Source organism: Polypterus senegalus, chromosome 4 (genome assembly GCF_016835505.1).
Source record: "Polypterus senegalus isolate Bchr_013 chromosome 4, ASM1683550v1, whole genome shotgun sequence".
In the NCBI taxonomy this organism is placed as follows: domain Eukaryota; kingdom Metazoa; phylum Chordata; class Cladistia; order Polypteriformes; family Polypteridae; genus Polypterus; species Polypterus senegalus.
Window position 1 is genome coordinate 249,315,263 of NC_053157.1, and position 26,341 is coordinate 249,341,603.

Genomic DNA, 26,341 nt, shown 5'->3' on the forward strand with positions numbered 1-26,341 from the left:
GAACAATGTTCCACATTCTGGACAGCAATGAGGTTTTTCTCCTGTGTGGATTTTTCTGTGCCTCTGAAAACTGCTTTTCTTTGAGAATCCATTGCCACATTCATGACAAAAATATGTTTTTTTTCCAGTATGATTCTTCATATCCTTATTAAGATCACTTTTCTGTGTGAATTGTTCCCCATGTTTCAAACATTTTTTTCCAGTAAGAATTTGGATTTCTTTCTCCACTTGCTGCTGATCAGTTTTGATGGTTTCAGTCTGTGTTGCAGGGAGAGAACTGCACTGGGAAAAGGCTGCTGCCAGGTTCTCTGATCCTCTTGATGATTTCTTCATACCTTTCTCTTTGTATTGAAGACAGGGCTGACCAAATGAAGGTGGAGAGAAGTTGCCATTATTCTGTAAATCTGAAATAACACAAACATTTTAACTATTAGATAGATAGATAGATAGATACTTTATTAATCCCAAGGGGAAATTCACATAATCCAGCAGCAGTATACTGATACAAAGAAACAATATTAAATTAAATAGTAATAAAAATTATTAACCTTCCTGACACCATAATCCAAAGCGACTTACAACATTTGAGACACAGTTGAATAAATTTCTATTGTTCTTCCAACTGGAGCACAGACAAATCACATGACTTGCTTGTGGTCACATGGTGTCAATAGCTGAATTTGAACCTGCAACTTCAGGGTTTGTGTCCAAATTCCTAAGCAGTACCTGCCTTTTAAAATAAATGAAACAGTACAAGTAAAGTGGTGGCACACTGGTTGGAGTTCCTTCCTCACACTGAGGTGCCATTTATGGTCTGGCCACTCCATGTGTGGTCTTTACATGTTCTGCTGCTGTCTGTTCAATTTCTCCACCTTTCTCTCATATGTGAAAGACAGGCCTGATCTGATCAATCGATCACAAATCAAAATCAGCCAATTTTCACTCCAAATGACTTGACTGATGATCAACAAATTAACTTGAATGATAAAAAACATGCAAGACAAAGTTCCAACATTACCAAAATACAACAACACATCTTTGCCAGTCTAATAATTGTATTGCCTTCCTAAAAGAGATAACAAATTTGCAGTTTGTAATATTTGTGTAAAGAAAAGTCAGTCCTGGAGGATTCTCTGCTAACACTTTCAACAATACAAACCTTATTCAGCATCTGAGAAGTCAACACTAAAGGGACTGGTGTGAAGAACGAGCTGTTCAAAGGCTGAGGTGACCAGCAAGCTTAGTCAAGCTCAGTCACCTACTCCCACTCAGCCTGCAATAATGGCAGCACTTAGAAAACTCAGCCTTATAATACTGACATCAAGAACGCCAAAGACTTACTGTGACAACAAAACCAGTGGAATTCGTAAGCCTTGACAACCAGCCGCTTTCAGTTCTGGAAGATGTCACCTTGTAGATCATTTAGATCCACAATCCCATCTGCCAGTGAGTGTTTGTTGACTGATTTATTTGTACAATTAATTAAGCAGGCATTAGATTTTTTAAGGGCGACAAGGTGGTGCTGTGGGTAGTGCTGCTGCCTAGCAGTTAAAAGACCTGGGTTCGCTTCCCGGGTTCTCCCTGCGTGGGTTTGCATGTTCTCCCCGTGTCTGCGTGGGTTTCCTCCGGGAACTCCGGTTTCCTCCCACAGTCTAAAGGCATGCAGGTTAGGTGCACTGGCGATTCTAAATTGTCCCGAGTGTGTGGGTGTGTGTGTCCCCTGCAGTGGGCTGGCAACCTGCCTGGTTTTGTTTCCTGCCTTGTGCCCTGTATTGGCTGGGATTGGGTCCAGCAGGACCCTGTAGTTAGGATATAGTGGGATGGATAGATTTTTTAACTAAAATCCCTTTTATAATCCTTTAACAGAATGTGTATGTAAATAGGAGGAAAGGGATGCAGAGTTTTACTGAGCTGGTACATAAATATAAATCATTATCAAGTGGACGTCGTTTAGTTAGAAATTGTAATCAGCCCTCTTATTGACTTGTTGGGTAGAATGGTACAAGCTTAGTTTCAGACCTAAATAAAATACAATAATCCATAATAAGTATTGAATGTGAATAGTCACTACACAGTTACAAATTCTGCAACAGATATCATCATCATAATGGTGTTTTCCCGAAATTTTACAATGGCAAAAGGACACATACAGTGCAGGCCAAATGTTTGGACACACCTCCTCCTTCAATGTGTTTTCTTTATTTTCATGACCATTTACAGCACTCCATCACTCTCCTTCTTGGTCAAATAGCCCTTACACAGCCTGGAGGTGTGTTTGGGGTCATTGTCCTGTTGAAAAATAAATGATCGTCCAACTAACCTGACTTCTGCACAACACAACTGCTGGTCCCAACCCCATTGATAAAGCTAGAAATTCCACTAAATAACCCGGATAAGGCACACCTGTGAAGTGAAAAGCATTTCAGGTGACTACCTGTTGAAGCTCATCGAGAGAATGCCAAGAGTGTGCAAAGCAGTAATCAGAGCAAAGGGTGGCTATTTTGAAGAAACTAGAATATAAAACATGTTTTCAGTTATTTCACCTTTTTTTGTTAAGTACGTAACTCCACATGTGTTCATTCATAGTTTTGATGCCTTCAGTGAGAATCTACCAATGTAAATGGTCATGAAAATAAAGAGAACACATTGAATGAGGAGGTGTGTCCAAACTTTTGGCCTGTACTGTATTTCACAGATAATTGCAAATCTGAAATATCCAATAGATCCTTATCTGTTGTATAAAACAAACACACAAACATGTCTGCTTGTGTTAGGGGGGCACAGTGTTTAGAACAGCTGCTTTACTGTTCAGGTGTCCTGGGGTCAAATCCTGCCCACAGTTGTTCTACACAGTGACTCTGAATGGCATTTCTAGTTATTCTGTTTCTTCCCCTCATCCCCAAAAACATTCAGGTTAGGTGGAGTGGTGACTCCAAATTGACCCGATGTGACTGTGAGAGACGGAAGGGCCCAAGATCATCTCCAAGTGAAGACTTCACACCAGGGCAAACTTTTCCAGTCCATGCAACCCCAGCAAGTTCAGGCTGAGAGCAGAACACAAGATGCTGAATAAAAACCCAGAGACACCCTGAATGTCATCATGGCTCATACAAGGAGCTCTTGAAAGATGAGGCACATATTAGGTGTGCACTGGCTTGAGCAAATTCACTCTTGTTTAGTGCACAGGGGGGAGAATTTTATTCTTACTTATTTCTTTCTTTTTGTGGACATTTCTGCTTTAACTGTCACACAATTTAAGAAATATACGTCTTTAACAAAATATGACTTTTGATATTCTCATTGAACATAATGTGCTGTTGCCCTAACATACGTCACAGCTTCATGTCATGCGCTCAACACTTTAGAGTTTTTCTGTATTCACCCAAATTTTTTAATGTATCATTTATTAGGTAAGCTATTGTTTGATATCATGGGCCCAAGCAGGTGGTCTTTATCCAAGTTTAATTAACAGTGTTTTCATCTCTCATTTCAATCTTCTAAAAACATCAAATCACCTACCGTTAGAATTTATAACTGCTCTCTCTCTTTTATATTTAATCACATTACTCACTTATTCCAACACTCCCAGGTGACTCTTCTCCTTCTCTCCCATTTCCCTCAGTGATTTTCTCTTCAGACTCCGGTAACTCTGATTTCAGCTTTACAGAATTCTCCTGCGTAGCCAGTTGTCCCGTATTAGTGGACCAGTGTTGTAAATTGGATATAGATTCTTCACAGGCCTCTTGCTTGAAAATATCCTCAGTTTCATATTTTTGAAGTTCAAGACCACCGGAGAACTCATTCAAATCCTCAGCTTTAATGGCAGCAGTCACCCCCTTGCACTCCTCCTCCTCTTTAAAAACTGAAATTCTTTCTTCGTGATCCTCCAGCTTCACACAAACATCATCTGGTGTGATCTGCTCACAGTCCTCTTCTTTAATGTCTACAGTTCTTTCATCCACGCCATCTTCTTTGGTAGAGGCCATGCTCTGTGGGAAACTCTTCTCTCTCTTTAAGTGTCTGCTGTTCTCTTCTCAGATTCACTTCTCACATGGACAGCCCTGAGCTGGAGGCCATTAAACACCTCAGTGTATGGCCATGTGAAACAGAAAAACCCTGTGAAAACAAAAGTGTAGATTTAATTTCATAAAGTCAGTAAAAATAATGAGCACACTTCATGGTCACAGTGCCCTCCATGAAGTTTAGTTCAAAGACATATTTTTCTTGACTTCCTTCTCTGCCTCATAGTTTAAATTTACAAATCCAACCATTCAGATGTGATCAAAGTGCATTACAAACCTTCATTAAAGGGGATTTGCATACATTTCAGTCCCACCATGATGTGACAACACGGCAGGTTAGTTAAAGACGTCATATTTAGGGCTTTGTTGGATATTCTCGCTGGACTTGAACTGCACATCGGGAGCTTCATTCTGTTAAGTTGTTATATTCTATATCTTATATATGTGCTCCTATTTGTGGGATTACAGGACTGCATCCCGACTGGGAGTAGGACATTCGGGGTTTGAGGAGAGTGGGTTTGTAGGAGGTTACTCGTGACGGGTGTGTTTTATGGGAGAGAAGAATAAAAGTGTGTGGCTAACATCAAAGGTGTTGTGTTTTTATTTAAGTTTAACATTCATAGTAGAGGATGGCTGCTAATTATAGAATCCTGCCTGCATTTGACAAGAGAAAGAAATACGAGAGCTGGAAAAATGAAGATTTAATATGGACACGGGTTACTGACATTAGAAATAAAAAACACATTTGGGGTTGGACTGTCGCTTACAGGGACAGCATTGAGATGTCAATTTGAGCAGAAGACCTGAACAAAGATGAAGGTGTGACTATTCTGATAGAAACGCTTGATGTTGTGTTTAAAGGAGAAAAAGGATCGTATCTATGAGGCTATTCAGATTTTAAAGAGTTAAAAGGGCGAGTGCAGTTTCTGTGGTGGATTAGATCATCGATTTGGAGCAGAGATACTCCTAATGGGAAAGTCCTCATCAGATCATGTCACTCATCATCAAAGATTTTATCAATAAAGAAATTTTCTGGAGATGTTCATGATATTATAAGGTAGCTTTAGTAAACAATTGGTCAATTTTAAAATATAGGTTTTCTTGCTATTCACATTTTAATACGATAACACATAACATGGTCATTTTATCATTTTGTGGACAGCATAGTATTTTCACAACCTATAGACTTTGTTATCTTAAATCTCTTTATTATTGTTGATCCAAGACACGTGCAATTTCAGTTCCATGGGTCACTCAGATGACCAAATCAGCAGGCCAAGTCTCATTAAATTATGTGACGATGAGGTCCTTAAGTGTGATGACATGACATGGAGTGACCTGCATGTGTAGATATAACATGGCTGTCCCTGACACTCTGTGAACTTTTAAGCTGCTGGACACGGCGTCTTTAGATACAAACCAAAGGCAGTTGGCATTAACAGCATGGATGGCACTCACTTTTGCTTCAATGAAATTGGCGCTAATGAGAATTTTTGGAGAAAAGTCCAGTCTGGTAACAATGGGCATTACTGTCACACATGAAACTATGTATGTCACCAGTCAGAGACAACACAACAGGTGGCATTCACAACACAGCCAGAAGAAGTCGCCACTGTCAGTCAATAATCTGTTAGACAAATATGGCAGGAGATCAAAATGCATTATCGTCAGAGCACTGGGCTAAAGAATACAGAAAAATAAATGAACAGGTGATAATAACAGAGGAGGCTGGAAAATACAGAGGACTGTGAAGAATGAAACAGGACGTTATTTACAAAGGAATCAAACTCAGACACATTTGGTGTTTCGGTTGAATCTTTAGGATTAGCGGTAATTGATTCTACTTGCACACTCACAGTCTATGGAGAGAAATGCTTAGACAACGACATCAGTCAGCCTGACCAGAATGAAGTCACAAAGCTGAGGATCTCAAACATTTCAAGCAGCAGAACTTTCATATTTGGAGATGGAAAAGTTTTGCTTTCCACCAAACAAGTGATTTTTTTTTTTTTAAATATTGTAAAGACACGATGTGGCACTGAAACAGAAGTGGTGCCAGCTGAAATGCCAATGGTGGGAGCAGGTGCTGATTACAGTGAGCTGTCACACCCACCACACAGCGAGACCCCCAGATGGAGACCCAAGTGCAGTCGTGCAGCAGGCGACACCTAAGCAGCACACTGAACAGTCGTAGGTTTTTTACAGTGGATTACAGGATGGATGTTCAGTAAAATGTCCTTAAAAAGGGCAGGGACATTTTTAGGTTTGTCATGAAGGTTGTGATCACTTCGACTGTGTGACTGGAATTTGTAAGGCTCAATGAAGCGACATACACACCAAGAAATCTACAAGGAGATTCTTCCAAGCAGTCACTCCTGCCAAAGCTGCTCTGATGCTCCATCACACACACAGCACATCCCCACCCCAGGGCCATCTGAAAATCTGATGCTCTCCAACTGGGTGGTCTTCTTGTCCTGCAGAGAGTCACTTGCCAAACCGGTTAGAAGCAGTTCAACCAACTCGGCCATCAAATTCCTCAGTCAGTCCTAAAGACTGTGGGGGGTGAGGGGGTCTTTAAACAGGAAAGCTTCTCACCAATGAAACACTAATATCACAAATAAAGACATACAACATATTTATCAACTTACATACAAAAGTTCACAGCACAACAACAGTCTAGCCTAGTCGAGAAGACAAGAATAAAAAAAATAGATATATAAAAAGGTGCTTCCACTGTCCCCGCTATCTGTAATTAATCTAATTATGATATTGTCTGGCATATTTTGACAAACTTTAGCGACCTCCGCACCAGGCTCGAAAACAGACGAAGTAAAAAAAAAAAACGTTCATATTTTAAACTAACAAAATATGTTACCAACCGCCTCTAATTTCCAAAGCCCTGCACTCGCAGTAAATGCCGTCTGTCGGTTTGTCCCCTTATTTGTGACCACTGTGGCCCCTTCTCAGTCCCCCATGGCTGACCCGAACACTTTAACACTAGAATTACCAGAGTCTACGAAAAGACAGAGGACTCTGATAAAGACGCTAGATAGATTGTATACAACAGGCAAAAACAGCGACCACTTGATAACAGTATTAGCCATAATGAATGAGAGCATGAATTAATCAACAGAAATAACCGCGATCGACATTTTAAACTTAACGATTTACTTAAGAAAAAAGAAAAAAAAAGTCCCAGCACACAGAAAGCAGACGCTTGCATTTAGGCAGAGTGGGGAAGGTTAAAAAAAAAAAATAATAACACTTCCAACCCAGCGGGGAATCGAACTCGGATCTCTGAGACACTGTAAGCATGCCGGGCTTTAAGAACCAAATCTTAGCGCTACGCCAAAGAACCTATTGCAACATTCTCGATCCTTCTGTAATAGTGTTTATTTGATATTTAGAAATTATGTTTTATATATTCTATAGTTTACGCCTACATTTTATAACATTTATTATTAAAATATGGAAAAGTTTCTGTTTTAACTATGTGTTTACACAGATTACTGTAGAAACAGAACACACATGAAATGCATGTGTTCCAAATAACGATCTCTTATTTCCACTCTAAAACTCCAGCAGTTGAGTCACTCCCAGATAATCAAACAAGGCATGAGCTGGGAGAACTTAATGAACGTTCTGCGACGCTGGGGGGTGGAATAGCCGGCTACTTGCTGCTCGTCCTAATCGGCACATTTAGAAGACAAAAGACGGTGGCAGAGAAGTGAGAACGGTTTTAAGGTGGGCCGGATTTTTTCGTAGACTCTTGTAATTCTAGTGTTAAACAATGAGGACAGACAGTTGAGCTCCAGCCCATAATAGTCGAGTCGCGGCTCTGTTGAGCTCTGCAGCTTTCACATTTTGTATTTTGTTGGCTTCATATGGTCCGACACAAGCAGCCCGAGTGGCTTGAGTCCTGTTCTTCATTTAACACGGCCATCTCTAGTAAGCTAAAGTATCAAAGTGTACAGAGATATTGAAAGTAGTTGTAAAGGATAAAAGACATTAAATAAAACAATACTGTTTAAAATATCAGAAAAATGTACTCGTAACGCCATGCCAGATGTAGAATTTGCTGTTCCCCTCCAGCAGCACTAGCTTCAGTAATGTTTGTGTTTTTTATTTCTCATTTAACAAATCAAAGTCCATCCGTTACAGTGAAACCGCACGAGCATCTTTCCTGATAAGAAAGTACCATTTACAAGAGAAACCGGTGGAAATGAAACCTGAACGCGCCCAGTGAAGTTACATCGTTCAACGCCACTTTCCTAAAGTTTTGCGATGGCGACTTTAGAAGATAAAGGTAAAAAAACAAAAAACACGCAGAGCTCGAGAAAAATCAGAAATGAACGACGGGGCCGTGCTTGAGTGAGCGGCTGAACAAGCGCGCGCCCGACGGACACCATAGTTTGGAGCATGCGCGAAATCAAAAGGAGAAACGGCGCGGAGAAGTGCACGAGCACGAAGAGAGCAGAAGCAATCCCGACTTAACGCGCCTCCGCCAAATTAGATTTAGCATTACATTTCACGGGACACTGACCGAAAAATAAATTTACGTATCAGCAGGTAAAAGTGCGCGACTCGCGTCATTCACAATAAACTCGCGAAGGTGCGATTTGCTGTGCCGCCTCCTCTTCCACATAGAGCTCAATCCCCAACACTTAAAAGCGAACCACGCGGCGTCAGGCAACTCCTTAAATTTAAAGCCGCTCAGCATATCGCGATCTTCCTTACCGCTGGCATTCCCACCCGTACGCGATCCCCACGTTCGCCTTTGTCTCACCTTCCGCACCTTTGCTTGATCTTCTAGCCGTGAAGAAGTCTGAGCACGACGGTCTCATAAGAGCAAACAGAGAGGAACTACAGCACGCGGTAGATACAGTAGCTATTACGTCATTCGCGGAACGCCCACATCCCACGACACGCCCACTGCAAGGATGAACTGCCCGCTTATTTATGGCAGACCGTTTTAACATTTAATCAATAGGAACTGCAACTGTCTTTTAGTAAAGACACCAGAGGGTCGCGCTGTTGATCCTCCTATTGTGGACCGACAGCGAGCGAATCGAGATCTCAAGGGAGGGTTAGCATGGGGCACACGCCCCTAATTATATTGTGTATGTAAAGAGTTTCACTGTAAAACGTAATAAGCTTCATATTTGAGTGTTCGGAGATCGTGGTGTCGTACTGATTTTGTATTGCAGATCAACATAAGATAAACTACTGTCCAGCATGCCTAAATGAGTCTTTTTGTTTCTGATCGCGGCACTTCCTGGGACAACTGGCTATGAAAGGAGAGCATAAATAAATACATTTATCATGAAATGAAGCCTTAATAAATAAATGTCTCACGAAATATGTTTTCGTTGCTTATTTATTTATTTCATTTTTTCCGTAACATTTCTGCAAAACGTCATGAAATACGACTTGAAATAAAACTGTCACTTTCACTCGTCAAAGTTGAGAGGGTGGGCTCTAACACGCCCTCTAGTTACTGATTGGTGAATTGATAGCACATGAATTAAATAGAAAAATGCTTACTACTGCCGATGAAATGGATTCTGCCGAAGATATTACGTATTTCACATGGAATGCCTAAAGCAGCTCCATCTAATATTTTGAACTGAACAACTTTGCCACTGATCAGAGCTGTACAGTTGTTTGAAAAAGTAGCTGCGAATATGCACCTGACTTTATACTCGTACAACAAGAGTCAGATACTCAGTTCAAAATATTAGTTGGCTCTGCTTTGGGCATTCCATGTCAAAGTACCTAAACTAATACAGCCGTTGCAGCTTACCGTATATCAAACTGGCTCATTCGCCTTGTGATCGTCTTCTCTGATACACCATATAGATCTGCAATCTGTCGTACTTTTAAACCGCATAACAGAAGGTGTTCTATTGTCTCAACTGGAATGTCAAAGGATGGACGTCCAGAGCAGCGAACTGCATCACCTGAACTGGAGTGTAGTCGAGTCCGTTCCACCTGTTCTTCGATAATTTCGAAAATAGTTTCATCTATATCGGAGTCTAAAAGGGCCGCCAACATTGTAATTTCTTCCGATAAATCTTCAGTTCTCTCTCTGAAATACGTAATATCGTCGCCAGAATCCGTTTCATCGGCAGTAGTAAACATTTTTCTAATTACGTTTTGTGCTATCGATTCACCAATCAGTAGAGGGCGTGTTAGAGCCCACCCTCTCAACTTTGATGAGTGAAAGTGACAGTTTTACTTCAAGTGGTATTTCATGACGGTTTGCAGGGATGTTACGGACAAAATGAAATAAATAAATAAGCAACGAAAAACATATTTTCGTATTATTTAGGCTCTCATTTCACAGTACTTTTATTTATTTACGCATTTATTTATTTAATTTGGTCCGAAATATTCCTCCATACAAGTCAAGGACCCGTTCAGAAATTAAAAGATAAAGCTGAGAAGGAAAAACAGTACAACAAACTAAATAATACACATTCTTGTGAAGTTCGGAGGGTTTCTGCCATCACGTCGTGTCATACATCAAACTAAACAATACCGATCGTTTCTGTGAAATATTAAGATTACCATTTACGTTGTGTTCGGGTCTGTGGGAACCATTTAACATGTCGACAAAATTAAAATCGTTAAGATTTGTGTTATTTGAAAATAGTTTTTCGTTTACATTCATGAAACGATATATAAAATATAATTACAATGTTTGCACCACGTTAGATTTTAGTGAAACGTTAATAATAAAAGTGATTCATTTTTTTTAAATGTACTATGCATGTGTGCAATATTGTTCTAAACCAATTTAGAATAAACATTTTAACCATGTATATGAAGAAAACGGCAATACATGTTATACACTGAATTATGCTATATTAATAGCCTTATAGATAGATAGATAGATAGATAGATAGATAGATAGATAGATAGATAGATAGATAGATAGATAGATAGATAGATAGATACTTTATTAATCCCAAGGGGAAATTCACATAATATATAACTGCTCTAGTTTTTGTCACTTAAGCCACCAAAAAATACTATTAATAACCCAAATTTATTTGTAGCACCCTTCCTATGCCCAAAATTCAGAAAGAACAACAAGACTGATATAACATTGGCTACAAATATCTCCACTAAATAAAGAAAAATACAGGATATACAAAACATTCAAATAGAATAACAGACAATAATCCAGACTAAAGAACAACATATAATACTACAAAAAAATTTTGAACAAATAACATAAATTGTGATAAAAATTCAAACCCTGAGTACCTGAACAGATAGAGGAGGTAAACTGAAAGAAGGGGCCGAATGTCAGGTCTGTTTAATGTCCTCCTAAACAAATGAGTGGAGTCAGCTGATGTCATTAATTACAGGAGGTCAGTCCACGGTCAGGGCGCTATATACAGCTGAAGGCCCTGCTGTCACCCACAGAGTGCAGGATAGTGAGGGGCACAGAATGAGAGGACCTTAGTGGGCAGGTCAGTAACAGAATTTGATATTCAGTCCTGTAAGACACGGAGAGCAGTGAAGGTGCAGCAGGATAATAATAATAATAATAATAATAACATTTATATATAGCGCTTTTCTCAGTATGGCTGTGATGTGCTCGCTGTTGGTGGTCCATGTCAGGACTCTTGCAGTTGAGTTTTGAATCAGATGGAGCTGTGATATAAGATTAGAAGTGTCACCTGCCAGTAGTGACTTACAATAAGCAATGCAGGATGTGATAAAAGCAGGGACAAGATTGTCAGCATTAGAAAAGGAGAGGAATGAGCAAACATAAGGAATGTGACACTGGTGGAAGTTTCTTAATGTGGTTTACATGGTGAAATAAGAAAAGGAGGAATCAAAGTGACACCAAGAAGGTCTGAGGAGATCATCACCAAGAATGGCTGAAGAGGAGTTTGTTTTCTTAAGTTACACTTAATGTCACTTTGCAGGAGTTCAGTTATGTTGCAATTTAATTTTAAACAGTATTGCTCTGTTTAAGTTTTAATTTTAATTTAATTTCACTGAGGTAAGTTGTGAGCTGAGAAAGCTGTGATGAAGTGTCACTTTTAACACTGAAACAGATCTAAGCATCATCTGCATGATAAGCCGGTCCAAAGCTATGAATAACTTGCTGAAGGGGAAGCACAGAGATACAGAAGAGCAGAGGATGTCATTTTGTTAACAAGGGCAAGTCAGATGGAGGAACTCCTGTGAGAAATTAAGGTGTGAGGGTTACCCTGGACATGACATAAGCTGCATGGCCACAACGCTATATGTAATAACTTTTACACAAACTGGGACAGCAGCTCCTCAAGATGATGGTAACAATGCTTAGCACAATAAGGAAAAATAAGCCAGAGCTCCCATCTCAACTGCTGGCCACACAGAATAGGCCAGTGAAGACTTTCATGTTTGTCTAAACAAATGACACATTCTTGGTGCACAATGTGACCTGCACAGGGAGAGGAGATGTGATGGCCAGAAATGATAATGGATGCTAATGCTTCAAAGAGGAGTGGAGAATTTAGACCAAACATTACGCTGGATGCTGGCCAAATGCAATTTTTTCAACATATTGAACATCTCATAAAAAATACTTTTGTCGTCTCGACAACCTTGAACTGAGACTGAAACAGGGAGGAGGAGAGGAGCAGATAAACCATTGGTGACACCTCACATGCTACTGGGACGACATGTGCCAAAGAGCCCAGCATGTACAGCCATTGTGTCGATTCAACAGCCCAATTCACAGGGGAGCCAATGACGGCACCCGTAGTGTGTATGCATAGTGAGTGTGTTTGTGTGTCTCACTGTGTGAACTGTACAGTAATTACAGTATTGTGTAGAAAATGAAAATATTCAGTTCTGCTTGATAAACACACAGAATGTGATCTGAGGGTAAAGAGTAAACAGGTTATTTACATCGCTTTTTAAAATAAAGTGACCATCTGATTTAAAAAAAAAAAAAAAAAATTCCTCAATAGTACATACGTAGAAAAAATGTAATCATAAGTTGAGATTCAACACAATTATCTTCCAAGCTAAAAAACACGATGTTTGTAAACTACTGTATTTGTGAAGGACTGAAGTGTGAGGCTATCTAAACTGTCACTGAGTGTATTTCAGTAACGTGTGTAGTGACTTACTGTAGAAAACCACAATATTTCATTATTGCACAGCAGCAAATCTTTCACTGCTGTACCAAAATAATGTTCTGTCCTCCAAGGAAACCCTCAAAAAAACACTGCGTTATTTCCAAAAGGAGACATTTTTACTAATTTTCATGTTTGTTCTGTGATTAAATATTAAAAAAATATTTTAAAAGAGCCTTTAGATAGCACTAAGTGGGCTTACAAAATACTAACAAAATTAAGAAGAACGAATACCAATATTTCAAAATGAACAGCAAACCCCAAAAAGAACTTGCAGTTAAATTGTTTATTTTCAAAAACTACAAACCATTAAAGGAAAACAGAAAAATCAAAATATTATAAACTGAAATCAACAGAGCATTAATGTAAAATAAATACAAGTAACAATCAATGTAGCAACAGGCAGTAATTATACTGATTCATAAAAATGCAGTTTACTTTAAGTTTAATTTTATCCCAACATTCCTGAGTGAAAAGTTCCATATCATCCCTAAACTGAAAAATAAATAAAAAGGTTCTTTTGCCAAAATTAAATCTTCAGTTTCGACTTCATCGATGATGTCCTGGAGAGCTCGGCTTTGGTCCTCCTCTTCCATCTCCAGAAAATGGGGCTCAAACACGTCACCTCTGAACGACTGTCTATGTTGGCACAACCATTTTACTGCAGTGCGGAGGTCCTTTTGTATTACAGTAGTGGTTCCTTTAGATAAGACCACAGAGAGAATTGAAGAAAACATGTATTTCTACATGCCTATTTAAATAATATTAGATATTACATACTGTATATACCTCCTCACTGCTCTGGGTCTCATTCACACTCTCCAGTGCCCCTTTAGTGAACGCCTTTGTCCTGTAAGAAATATTCACAAGTTAGCCACAGAGAGAGAGAGAGAGAGAGAGAGAGAGAGAGAGAGAGAGAGAGAGAGAGAGAGAGAGAAAGAAAGAGAGAGAGAGAAAGAAAGAGAGACACAGAGAGAGAGAGAGAGAAAGAGAGAAAGAGAGAGAGAGAGAAAGAAAGGGAGAGAGAGAGAGTGAGAAAGAGAGACACAGAGAGAGAGAAAGAAAGAGAGAGAGAGAGACACACAGAGAGAGAGAGAGACAGAGTGGAGAGAGAGAGAGAGAAAGACAGAAAGAGAGAAAGAGAGAGAGAGAGAGAGTGAAAGACAGAGTTTTTTTTTGAGTTTTAAAATACCTTTTATTAAACATTCAACAATCATTACAAAATCAACAAACCATCAATAAAAAAGAACATCCTATGTAACCTATGAATGCGTATTTTGCTGTAGTATCCTAATAGTTAATTCACAAAACAAAAACACACTCGTCATTAACAATTTTACAAATTGCATTATTTGCACACCACTGTTCTATAAATGTATGCAAATTATGGGTCATCGTATAAAACTTGAAATCTAATAAAATTCTTATTTTTAATTGTGCTTTAAAGAAACCCACCAAGTCAGACTCCCTGTCACTCTTAATTTTTTCCTTCCTCGTGATATAAATGGCAAGCTTAGCCTGTCCCAATAAAAAATTTGCTAATCTGCCAACATTCTTTTTTGCTTTCACATTAGCCAAACCATATATAAAAATCTGATTGGTAAAATAAACACCCAAAACCTTAAAAACACTGCCAAGTACAGATAAAAGAGGTTGAATCCTCAAACAGTAAAGTAAACAGTGACTAACAGTCTCTCTCTGTTGGCATAAAGGACACAGCTCTGAGATGTTGGGGTTAATTAAGGACAAAAAAGAATTAACTGCCACAATCCCATGAACAATTCTCCATTGCAGATCGCCAGTTCTCTTATTCAATGGTGGACTGTACAGACTCTCCCAAATGGGGCCGACATCCTCCACCCCTCCCAATTTATCCCTCCAGGGTGTATCCAGGTATTTGCATAGTTGGGGCTGATATCGAGCTTGGACACACACTTTCTGCAGAGTCAAAAGGAAAATATTTAGTTCTTCTCCTGCCATTTTCCCCCATCAAGTTCTCATTGGCATTGATTAACAAATTTGGAAATGCAGACAAAGGCTCTGGGTAATCTGTAGCATTAAAAAAGTCTTTCAATAAATCCTTAGCAGCTGAAGGTATATTCAAAAAAATCTGCCGCAAAAATCTTTCTGCTGTGCGCACTGAATTCAGACCTAAAGCTGCAGCCACTGACTCTGCGCTCAGCCAACTGAGTAGCTGTGGTTGAATCAACTGTTTGATTTATAGAATACCAGCTCTGATCAGGCGTTGTTTCAGAGATGTTGACTCTACAGCCATAGTAGAGACAACTGGCAATTCTAAAGTCCAATATAAATTTAAGGATCTTTCCTCAATGCGACAATCCAACTGTTGCCAGATTCTCAATATACTTCGATAAAAATCTGAAACATTACCTATGGGGAAGGAAGCACTGTCCATTAAGAAAAGCGCGCGGTCCAATTTCAGGTTGCCAACTTGGCGCAGGAGAGCACAGGCTAGTGGCTTCCAGGACACAGCCATATGACCATAAAGCAGTTTTTGCAGAGTTTGCAGTCTGAACACATTTTTTCTGCTAAAAATGTCCACCAGTCCTTGTCCTCCTGCACTCCTGGGTAGATGCAAAATACCTCGGTACAGCCAATGCTTCCCATTCCAAAAAAAACTAATCAACTCTCTTTGCACTTCAGTAATCAGGTCAGGTGGGGGTTCCAGGCATGCCAACCTAGTGCCATAGAGCAGATGCGACAAGGTTGTTTATGATCAGCGTCCATCCTCTATAAGACAGTTGGGGAAGTAGCCATCTCCAGCGTTGTAAACGGTTTCTGACCTTTTCTGTAACGCCTTCCCAATTCTTACTGTCACTGTTTATGCCTCCTAGATGTAATCCCAGGTATTTAAGACCATCTCTTGTCCATTTCAGTCCAGAAGGCAATGAAGGAAAAGGACCCATCCAGTTACCCAATAGTACTGCAGAGCTCTTGGTCCAATTGACTTTAGCTGATGATTCTTTTTGGAACTCATCCAGCACAGACACCAGCCCATCCACATCTTTTTGTGTTCCAACTAATACTACGAGATCATCTGCATATGCTGAGACCTTCAAAGGCACTGAACACTCAGGAACAGTCAGTCCACCCACCACTTTCTTAATTTGATCAGCAGGGTTCTATAGCCAGGGCATACAACATGCCAGATAAAGAGCAACCCTGTCTAATCCCTCTATCTACTTTAAACGGAGCGCTCAGCCCACCATTAATTTTCAGTACACCCTGAATGTCACTGTAGAGCACCCGAACCATGGAAACAAAGCAGGGTGGGAAACCAAATCCCATTAGTACTCGCCAAAGGTACTGATGCTCCACCCGATCAAAAGCCTTCTCCTAATCCAAGGAAATTAGACCACCATGTAGACCAAACAATTTGCAAATTTCAAATGTATCTCTGATAAAAAAGATGTTGTCATACATGGACCTGTTTGGTACACAGTAACTCTGATCAGGGTGAATGACATGACCCAACACCTCCTTCATTCTCGTAGCCAACACTTTAGAAAATATTTTATAGTCAGTACAAAGCAAGGCTACTGGCCTCCAGTTCTTAATATTACAGAGATCTCCTTTTTTTGGAATGAGGGCAACAACAGCTCTTCTACAGCTCAAGGGGAGGAGACCTTTATCTAAACACTCTTGAAGAACCGCAAGTAGGTCCGGTCCGATGAACTCCCAAAACAGCCTGTAGAATTCGACAGTAAGTCCATCAATACCTGGAGCTTTCCCGGTGTTTAAACTTGCCAATGCCCGCGAGAGTTCTTCAAGGGTAAGCCCTCTTTGTAAGGCTGGTAACTCCTCCACTGGCACCTGCGGCAGTCCCTTAATAAAACCCAAACAAGCAGGGTCCTGTTCCATCAGTTCAGATGAGAAAAGTTTAGAATAAAAATCAACGGCAAATGCCCTAATTTGAGAAGAGCTTCTCATCTCACTTCCAGAGGGGTCATGTAAACAATGAATCATTCTGCTTTGGCCCTGTTTTCTTTCCAGCCCAAAAAAGTACTTGGTTGGAGCATCACACTCAGTTTCCGCTTGAAAACGGGCTCTAACCAAAGCACCTTGTACTTTATAATCAGTCAGTTGTGCGTGGGCAGCCTTTCTCATTTTTTATCATGTCCAGGTTCTCACTGCCCTTAGAGGAGTCCAAGTCCTGCTGGAGTGCTGCTATCTCTTCCTCCAGTGCTTTCATAGAATCATTCAAACTCCGTGTGACATTCAGAGTATACTGCTGACAGAACTGGCGAATCTGCACTTTACCAACATCCCACCACTGACTCAGAGAAGAGAACTGACATATCCTTTCACCCCACTGTGTCCAAAAGTACCTAAAACAATGTTTAAAATGGGAGTCCTGACATAAAAGCTCATTAAAATGCCAATGAGAGCTTTTTGACTTTAAAGATGAAAGAAGAACATTGCAGGTAACTAATGCATGATCAGAAAGGCTTGTTGGCACAATGACACATGAATTAAAACGGTTAAGATGATGGTTAAAAGTATAAAACCGATCAAGCCTGGCAAGTGAAAGGGTGCCACCACGCACCTGTGCCCACGTATACTGCCTGTCGCCCCCATTCAGAGCCCTCCACACATCCTTCAATTCATATCGCTCAATGAGCGCTTGCAGCTCTCTGGCAGATCGCGGGTGGGGCTCTGCATGATTCCTGTCCAGTGCATCATTAAGGGTGCAGTTAAAATCCCCACCTAAAAACACACATTCATCCGGGTCACACTCTGATAAAGTACGCTCAAGACATTTAAAAAAGCGCACTCTTTCACTGCCAATTGTTGGAGCATAAACGTTAATAAAAACCAACCTGCTGTTGTCCAAGTCAATTTTTACTTTAAGCATCCGCCCTTTTATCACTTCGAAGGCAGACACCGATGTCGGACACACTTGTTTAGATATACCAATGGCAACACCAGAGCTGCGTGTTGATCAATGACTAAAAAAAACGTCTCCTCCCCAGCATTTCTGCCACTCAATTTCTAGAGCAGTTTCACTGTGCGTCTCCTGAAGGTAAGCCACTGTCAGATGCTTCCCTCTCAGGAAGTCGCACACTTTCACGATCTTAAGAGGGCTCTTACAACCTGCAACATTAAGACTCCCAATTTTAAAATCGTACATTGTTAAAAATGATAATGCAACCAAAAAAAATGCTATAATACCATTAAGTAATATATGAAATGCAGAATTTTGAGCCATTGTTAACAAGTTGTTAAATTAGCAGTGGTACGTAACTTTCTTAAAATACTTCTAAGCCTCCACCCCTCCTTGTCTGAAAAAACCTCAGTGCCCGATCGTTGCTTCATTAACCGTTTAACGGAGGAAATAAATAATTTAACATCTGGAAAAAATTCTGTACATCCACTCTTTTCCCCTTTGTTTCAACCAGAAAGGCTCTAATTCTATAGAATCCATATCCCTCTGTGGTGTCCTGACTACTTTCTGACACAACAGAGGAATCAGTTAAATACCCGTCCTCCCCACAATCTGAAACCGAGGACGCTTCAGTGTCAGCCGCAGCTGCAGTCTCTTCAAAGCTTCTTTTTTTAAAAGCAACTTGCTCGTCTGCCCCACAGTGTCTTTTAACAGCCTTCGGTGTTTTGAAAGTACTGTCGCAGCCGACACACTCCATTTCCATATCACCCCATATGCTTGGGACCACTGATTCTATAGTAGAGTCCGATACCTCCAAAACACCCGACTCATTAACAGTGTTTCCAGACTCTGATACAGGGAGGTCTTGGTTTTCATTATCCCTATTCAGTTTGGGATCGGCATTAAGTGAATCGCTGATCAATTGGACCAACGCAGTCTGATCGCTAGCAGCGTCTTCATTTTGAGCAACAGCTATCCCGCCGCTACTTTCCGCTGTGTTATTAAATGCAGACGCCGTCTCTGCCGCATCTGTCTGATCCCCAGGGCGGTCGGGGGTCTCATCTGGGGTCAGTTGCTTGCCTAATTCTGCAGTTTTAACAACATCTTTGCAATCTCTAGCTACATGACCAGCTTTGCCACATTTAAAGCATTTCATCGGTTCCGAGGTGACAAAGATAACGTATTCGTAACCATCCACTCGGAACCTCAACGCTACGTTTAACTCATCTGATGTATTTTTTAAAATCATTAAAACTTGCCTCCGAAAAGACATCACATGCTTCAACTGGGGTGCTTTACATCCCAAAGGTATTCGTTTAATCTGCGAGATTAACGGTCCATAGCGAGATAGCTCTCTTTCCAGGGTCTCGTTAGATAGTAAAGGAGGTACATTAGATAGGGTAATCTTTTTTGCTGGAGTTGTAAGAGGCATTACAGGAGTTAAAGTGTCCTTTATAACAACTCCATTTTCTACCAATCTATGGACAAAATCCGTTGCAGCAACAAACATTACCACCGCGCTGCTCATTCCATGTTGTTTGGTGAGTTTTTTTAAACCACCGTTCCGAAAACGGACTCCTCCTGAGAAGGCCATTCTGGCCTTCCTCAGAATAAACCAATCCAACAAAAAGATAAACAGTTAGAGACAGAATAACAATTAAGAACAAAAAATCAGGAAAAACAAACAGTAAAATCACAAACCTTCAAACTCTCCCGCTCTCATTCTCACTTTCTCACAGAGCTCTGCCCATTCACCACTCTCACGAGAGAAAGAAAGAAAGAAAGAAAGCGTGATCTCCTCTCCACACTTTGATCCGTGTCACGTCTCTGTCTCCATGACAACATAATCCATCTCTCCATCTTTTTTTTATCCCCTTAATCAAAGTGAGGGTCTTGAAGAGCCTAATCTGGCAGCCCAGATAGCAAGGCAGGAACCCACCTTGCAGTCCTTTGAAGGACCCCCAGTCCCCCAACACTCACACAAGAATGACATCTGAGGCAATTATTGAAATCTTTGGGACCTGCTGACATGTGAAGAAAATGCACATCCATACAGGACCAGGACCAGCATTTGAACTGAGGTCTTTGGGGATGAGAGGCTGCAGCTCCGTGTGAGGAAACTGAAACCTTCGTGTGGGAGACGTGTGGTGTGTTATGAGATAAGAGTTGAGTTATGGACTCTCCTGATGTTGTGGAGTTTTCCTGAATTGATGAAAAATATAAAAACAAATAACAGGGAGAGGCAGCTGAACAGAAAAGAGAAGTTGACGGGGACGAATGGCACAAATCTGTAAGAAGACCAAAAGAAAATGAGAGACACTACTTGGAGATCTACAGGAGAGCAATGACATGAAAAGTGTGGCACTGTAACTCTAAGTCACATCCTGAGAGGTTATTGGCTTTATTCAGGTTTAAAAAATCATTTTGAATTATCCAGTTTGACTGTAAACTTAGTGGCTGGTCAGTGTCAGATATAAAGAAATCCTGTATGTAGACAGTGATGAGAAGTGCAATTTAAATACAAGAACTGAGTTCATTCACTTTAATAAAAAAACAAGTGTCAGTCTGTGTCTCTGTCATTCCAACAGATGGCACAAATGGATTTTACTACTACAAATATTTGTAGTAGTAAAATGATGCACCATCTGCTGGAATGAAAAATGCAATGCATTTCATTGCTATAAATATTTGTAAATAGATAGATAGATAGATAGATAGATAGATAGATAGATAGATAGATAGATAGATAGATAGATAGATAGATAGATAGATAGATAGATAGAGAAGCTGTGTGTTGTGGTGGTGAAGGCTTTGGCCTTCAAACCCAGATGTTGTTGGTTCAAGTCCCACTCCTAACACCACTGTCTGACCCTGAGGTGGTCACTTCACCTGGCTGAGAAATGGAAGTAGTTGTACCACAAATGTCAGATAAAGACATCAGCCCAATAAATAAATGTAAATTTACAAATATCTCAGAGCAGAGTCAGGCAGGTGTAGCACAGAGTCGTACACATCAGTCAGGAAAGGCAGGAAAAACCAAAATGATGGAGGAGTCGCCTTTGATGTCAGAGAGAAGTTCAACTCAGTCAGGTGGAGAGCGGCGTCTCAGTGTCGATGTGTGGATCTGACTTTTCCTCCTCAGAGATTGAGGTCTCATATTAGGACGGTGTTACAGACAATGCTGATTAGAGTTAAACAGTTAAATTATTTTAAAAAAGCAAATTTACAGGGAGATATTATACTCCTGGTGGGCTTGAATTGCCCAAATATGAATTGAGCTAACCTGGCAACTTGTGGATTAGAAGAACAGGATTTTGTGAACATAACCAGAAGCTGATTTTTAAGACACCAACGAGGAGCAATTGTCCTGATGTGAAGGTCTGTAATAACAAAGGTGGAGGTGAGGACTGTTAGAATGCAGCAGCGCTGTGCTGTGCCACCATGCAACCTCTCAATTTAAGTGTCATATCTCAAAATACAGTGAATTGAGAAAGTCTTCAGGCTCTTTCTTCACACTTTGTTGTGTTATGGATTTAATTTTTCATGGATGAATTTCCCATTTTTTCCCACTGAATCCACATTCAATAACTCATCATGACAAAGTGAAAATGTGTTAACAGAAAGGTTAATAAATTTATTTAGAATCCCAAATTGAACTCTCTCCTTCCTAGACATATTCAGACCCTTTCTTGTGTCACTCCATACTGCACTCTGGTCCATCCTGTCTGCTTGAGACATGTCCAGAACTTGAGTGGAGTCCACCACTGAACTGAGTGGCCATCGTTTAGAAAGTCAGTTGCATTTCTGTGTCTTGAAGTTCCTACAATTCACACTGCATGTGAGGAGCAAACGTAAGCCATGAAGTCCAAAGAACTCTCTGTAGACCTCCACAAAGATCACATTCTGGTAAGATGGAGATCAGGGCGAGAGGATCAAATCATTTCTAATACTTATGAGTGTCCTCAGGAGCACAGTGGCTTCAGAAATTGAGACACAGAAGACTTTTAGGACCATTAGGACTCTTCCCAGAGTTGGCCATCCAGCCAAACTGAGTTACTGGACATGAACGGTCTTGGGTCAGGGGGGTGACTAAGAACCCAATGGTCACTGTAAGAGAGCTTCAGATGTCCTCCACTGACATAGGAGACTTTGTCAGAAGGATGACCATCTCAGCAGGACTCCATCAGTAAGGTGTTCATGGTTGAGTATTTAACGGAAGGCACTCTTGACAGTTTAGAGGACTCTGAGGACATGAAGAGACTCTCTGGTCTGATGAGACTCACTGAACAAGAGCAGGCACTGCTCATCACCTGCCTAATGCCAACATTAAGAGGAAGAGTGGAGGTGGCCGCATCATGCCAGGGGAACAGGGAGATGGGACAGAAAGAAGGGAAGGTAGACTGCAGCCAAACACAGAGAGGTCCCTGAAGAAGACCTGCTTCAGAGTGGGCTGATAGTTCAATGACCTGAAGCAACGAGCCAAGACAATGAAGGAGTGGCTTCAGGACAAGAGTGTCCTTGAGTGTTCCTGGTTTAGACCTCATCAACTGAGCGATTCACATTCTAAAGAAGATCCAGAAGTTAAAATCTGTGCAGTCAACATGACAAGAATAGAGGAGATGACTGAGTTCCTCAATAAAGTCATCACTTAGTTTTCAGAATGGCGACGTTTGAAGAAATCAGTGGCTTGGCTCCTCAAGTTTAAAGACTTAAAATGAAAGAAAAACATTTGAAGTAGAAGTCAGCCAATCTAAAGGTAACCTAGAAAAACAAGAAACACTCGCGGTCGAGCACATGAAGAGGTGCAAACGGACGGTAACACCAAACCCAATGTCACTAGAAGACTTGGCTAAAGCTGAAACAGAACTTGGCCACCTCAGTCCACGACAAGAACTTCCAGAAGAATTAAAGGCTTTAAAGAAAAGGACTTGTGTGATAAAGAACAGTCAGATCTTCAAACTGGAGCAAGTCATACAAGATGGAGTAGTGAGAGCTGGAGGAAGACTCAGCAAAGCTGCAATGCCAGATGAAGCTGAACATCCTGCAATTCTACAAAAATATTCACATATTGCCCCTGTTATATTCCAGCACATTCATAAAGAAATCGGCCATTGTGGGCACAACTATATACTGGCACAGCTACACCAGAAATACTGGACACCTCAAGTAAAGTCAACTAACAGATAAATAATTTCAAAGTGTCCAACATGAGAAGATACAAGAAGAAAGCAGGGGAACTAAAATGGCAGATTTGCTGAAGAACATTTGTTTCCTCACCAGCCGCCTTTCTCCAATATCAGAGTTGAATATTTTGGCCCTTCACAAGTTAAAAAATGACAAAGTCAGGCCAGGAGGTGGAGAGTAATCTTCACGTGTCTGACAATCAGAGCTGTGCACTCCGAGATGGCACTCAGCTTAGACTCTGATTCTTATATCAACACCACACGGCGATTCACATGTAAAGGAGGACAAGTTAGAATGACACGCTCAGATAACGGGACAAACGTCATTGGAGCTGAAAGAGAGCAACGTGAAGCAGTTAAAGATCTCGTGCAAGAAAACATCAGCAACGCTGTGATGAAGAAAGAATTCAATTTTAATGTCTTTTGGATGAAAGTGTCTGCTAAGTGAGTAAATGTAAATGTAATATATATTAATTATAAAATTAAAATGGTAAAAATTAAAGAAAAAAAAATAAAAAGGCAGGCTTGATAAAACAAAAATCTCAAGCGAACAAAATCCAAAAAAACCTAAACCTGAGCAGGAGAACAAAAGGACCACCAAACATCAAAATGTAAAGCAGAGCTCACCAGACATGACAAAGCCCAGTGTTGGAGTGGCTCTTTCATCTGCAGCTTCTTCTTAAAAACGCCTGGGGGCGGAGCTCCAGCTGCAGTGTTATATGACCCCGCCCCCTGGGCTCCACATGAAGCACACATAAAAAAATAAGAGGGACAATAAAACTAACAAAATATATAAACATGAGATTAATAAACTATACATCAACACACCATACCTACAACAACAAAATCAATACAATTTATAAAACAATTCATAAAAATATCAAAAAGATAAAAGAAAAAGCAGAAAGGCAAAATGAAACCCAAAATGAAACATCACAGCTCACTTCAGTCCTCAATGCTCTTCACCTTCTTGTGGTGTCCATGAGTGTCAAATTCACCATTTAATGTCCATCTTTATTAGTAACTGAACATCCAAGGGCACAGCGGACACACAGCAGACACACAGCGGACTCACAGCGGGCACACGGGACACATGACAGAGCGCAGACACTCAGATGTGGAATGGAAAGCACTGCTCAGGTCTAAATAATCGATTTCACTGCTAGACTTACAAATCAAATATTCAATCCAAATCAAAATCTTATTTGCTACTCACCCCATTGTCTTGAGAATTAAAAAGCATATTCTGACTTTTCCAGCGCTATTAAGAAATGGATCATCAATACGGAGTGTTATATCTTCAGATCAGACAACACAGGAGATGTGACCAGAGGTGGTGACAAGTCAGAAGGTCACAGATGAGCAGATTTGACAAATGTCAGTCATTCTTATTGTTTATTCACCAAACACCATTGGGAGTTTATTAAACAAAATTTAAATAATTATTAAATGTGTATTTTGTTAATACATAATTGTTATTAAAAAAGATTAATTAAAATAAATGTTCTTTTCCCATATAGAATCTTACATAACCTAACAAAGCTGCAGTGTCCTTAAAGGGAATGACAATATTAAGAAATCTGCACTAAATATCCATTTGATCAAACCCAAATCTTTCCTCCCCCTCAGCCTTGCCATTCATTTAATATTGAGAGTGGCCACTAGAGGGGCAGTCTGGCTACAGAAGAATCAGCTCACCTGTCAGCTCTGAAGGTCATGTGACTGTGTGATCGTGTCACCTTTATTTTGCTCTTAATTCATTTAAATCTTAAATAGATAGATAAATATTAGTTTTAGATATAATATTTAAAATTCTTCATTTCAGGTGTTTTACTCCTGTGTTTTTACTTTATTCTTATTTCTTTTCCACTGCACTGTATTCTTTTCTCCCCTCTTCACTGCTGACTTTTCCCATGTGTGTAATATGGCGGGTGTCCACTAGAGTGCGCCACTGCACTTCAGTCCCACCCCTCAGTCCTCCTGTTAAAGTCTCCATTCGTCGGACTCTCTGAATGTTTCTCATTCTCTACTTTCATGTTTCACTGCTAAGGATTTCACTGAATGCTTTCTGCTTTTATCTTTTCAATTTCCTTTTATAAAATTTAGAGTGGCCACAAGAGGCAGTATTGTGGCTACTGATCAATCAGTGATCCCTTCTGTCCAACCCTGGATGAGGCGGCAGCTACACATGTGCACCAATGTCAAGTGTGTGGTAACTGACAAAGAAATAATTTTTTTAAATGTTGGCTATGAATCAACAGTGACCCCTTCTGGTCAGACCACACCTCACTGTGACACACACACTTGATTGGCTACTCAAACCCACACTCGCCACACTTGCCCCGCATTCTCATCCACAAATTCACTTACAAAGGTGCTGTCCCCCAACCCACCCATCCTGTAAATTTAATTTCTTCACACAGATTCAAGCCTAAGAGCCCTGTTCTTCCTAAACCCCTGTGACTTTCTTGGTCATACCTGTCAGAACAGAGTCGATTCTGTTTTATAATTTTTGATATCTTTTCAGGGCTGCAGGTGGAAAAACTCTGTCCAAAAACTGTTTGTGCCTGAGATGAAATTAAGAGATCAATATGGCTATAGAAAATAACAAAACACAGTATGGGAGATGTTTGAATGCAATATTGAAGGCATTCATTATAAGCACATTGTCTTGGAGCAGGATATGTTTAGTGCTATAGACATTTAGAGTAATAAAACCTCACACCTTAAAATTCACCTAAATTTCATTACAAATTGGTCCATTCTGGGCAATAAAAGTAAAAGTAAAAAGTACCAACAGTCAGCAGATTTTTTCATCACAAATGACATTCATCCATTCATTTACCAACCCGCTGAATCCAAACAAAGGGTCACGGGGGTCTGCTGGAGCCAATCCCAGCCAATACAGGGCAGGAAGCCAACCCACTGCAGGACACACACAAACACAGCACACGCTAGGGCCAATTTAAAATTGCCAATCCACCTAATCTGCATGTCTTTGGACTGTGAGAGGAAACCGAAGCACCCAGAGGAAACCCACGCAGACACAGGGAGAACATGAAAGTTCCACACAGGGAGGACCTG

At 40.4% G+C, this 26,341-nt stretch overlaps 1 protein-coding gene across 2 annotated transcripts in view; it reads right to left on the bottom strand.

Moving 5' to 3' along the window:
• LOC120528441 (zinc finger protein 260-like) overlaps nt 1-26,341 on the bottom strand; it is a 413,573-nt gene that overhangs the window by 118,880 nt on the left and 268,352 nt on the right. The window lies entirely within an intron of this gene.